The sequence below is a fragment of the Lissotriton helveticus genome, chromosome 7 (assembly GCF_964261635.1).
Source record: "Lissotriton helveticus chromosome 7, aLisHel1.1, whole genome shotgun sequence".
NCBI lineage: Eukaryota > Metazoa > Chordata > Amphibia > Caudata > Salamandridae > Lissotriton > Lissotriton helveticus.
In genome coordinates this window covers 1,839,882,964-1,839,885,044 of record NC_136068.1, presented here as the reverse complement: position 1 = coordinate 1,839,885,044, position 2,081 = coordinate 1,839,882,964, and the positions used below count along the sequence as shown (strand labels likewise).

General features: G+C 41.4%; 1 long non-coding RNA gene across 1 annotated transcript; it reads left to right on the top strand.

Annotated features, from left to right (window-relative positions):
• Positions 1-300: 300 nt before the first annotated feature.
• Positions 301-1,429, top strand: LOC144767756 (uncharacterized). Its single transcript, XR_013598335.1, has 4 exons — positions 301-346; positions 869-924; positions 1,018-1,110; positions 1,194-1,429. It is a non-coding gene; the product is annotated as an uncharacterized LOC144767756 (long non-coding RNA).
• The last annotated feature ends 652 nt before the right edge of the window (positions 1,430-2,081 follow it).

Genomic DNA, 2,081 nt, shown 5'->3' with positions numbered 1-2,081 from the left:
GAATAACATGAATTATAATTGGAAATTGGAGTTAAGTGTACATTGAAACCGGTCTTTATATTTGAACATATGAGGAATTAATTGCTATATAGTAAAGTTAATTGCCATTGTCAAAAGGTTTAAGGATTGGGTGGTAAGTTCGTAACATTTTAACACTGGTTGATCCAAAAAGATTACGATGTTACACCACTAGAGGGTGCTATATATCTACTAGTACCAACAGTAGAGTGCAGACTCTCAGATACGTATACACGTGACTTACGTTATATACGTAGGCTGAAGGGTTGACAGAAGATATCCCTTACAACAATCGGAAGGTTAAAGACACGGTCTGCGTGAACTAAAAGTAAGTGTAAATGAAGCCCATTTGGCGGCACGTTTTGGTGTGGGTTCATAAGAATCACACGCACGATGAGTAATTGAGGAAAAGGATAAGGCATGGCAACGCGGTCACACCGCCGGCTACCTCGTAAACACTGGGCTTGTTTTCAAAGAAACACGGGCTGGGTGAGAATGAGCACGCCTAACAAGATTTGTATTTGCCAAAACCAAGAAAGGTTAAGATAAATTATGCCGTAATAGTTAAAGTGATAAAAATAAGTAGAACTAGGTTAAAGCGACGCGGTCACTATATAATTTGGGAATTAATTAGGACATCACGAAATTCACGATACTTTTATTGGGTAGGGATCACAATGTTTGTTAGACTCCTAGGCACTCACAAGCGGCCGTTCTGGGTACCCACAATCCAACCAGTTGCCTGGTGGTACAATTGTTTAGAATCACGGTCAATTTAAAAATGAAAATGTAGCCAATGTTGATACAAAATCCGGCGGTAATGAAATACATTACTCCCTTTAATTTTCAGATAAATCAAGAAATAATCGCTTCACTCTACCTCCTGTATAAGTAATCACTGGAGAGGTATGTATTACAGAAAGGAATGTGGCGTATTAGTTTAATAATAAAGAAATTATCAAAATAAGAAATGGATTACTACCGTATCCTCAATTATAGGTAAGAGGAACATCTACGCTGTCTGAGTCGACGGACCGGCAGTATATTTCAGAAAGAGACCAGGACTCCAAGCGGAGCACAGGTCCACAAGAGGTGAGCAAACTGCCATGCCCTCATTCGTTCATACATTAGACCACTGACCAACCCCTGATATATATCTATTATATATTCAACAGGCTGTCCTACATATATACAGTCCTGATGAAGACCCGCCCTTGATGCGCTAAATCACCGCATCGCTCACCAGGGTCGAAACGTCAACGCAATCCCTTCTTATATGAATCAACTATTCGAAATCTCTTACGAACCAAGATTAAATTGTTGTACCTATCAGATTATTGTGTATATAGTTGTCTGTGCCAATAAGTATATGAATTAACAATTTTACTTGTTGTTTTAAGTGTGTACCATTTTTTGCTCAAAACTTGTGTCATTTATGTTTTAAGTGTGTTTTAGGGACAGCATCTGAAGTAATTTGTGTTTCAATTTCGAAATATGAAAGTGTTTGAGTAAAAATGTTTCTTTCATTTTTATCGTGTGGTCAGTGTATTTGATTGTATTGATATAAATATTGTTATCTCTGTATCCTGGTTAGGGACGAGGTACACAAAAAACAACATTGAAATACTAAATCCCTGCCTGAGGTGGGCCGTGGGGGAAAGGAGTGGTGCCGCTGTCTGGTTCAGTCTTCAGCCTGGAGATCGGCCGTGAGCAAGTGATTGAGGCGACCTGACATCGGGCCGTTCTGTGGCGGGGTGTCGTGGGCCTCAGGGTTGTGCATCGCTGCTGAGCGCCGAGGACTGGGGGACTTACGGGTGTGCTGCCTGGGCCGTATCGGAGCTCCGGACGGGAGTGCAGAAGAGGTGCGGCACAGGGATTCTGCAGGCGGCGTCCACGATGGGCCATCCCATTTAATCTGATGGCATTAGATAATCTGGGTCACTTGCTCACTCTTGTGTGTGTATGAAACCAACTTACCAAGATGACGTCTGTAACATCCACTGGATCATGAATAAGTACAACTGTCCCTCTTACATCTAAAGAAACACTCATGAGTAACTGTT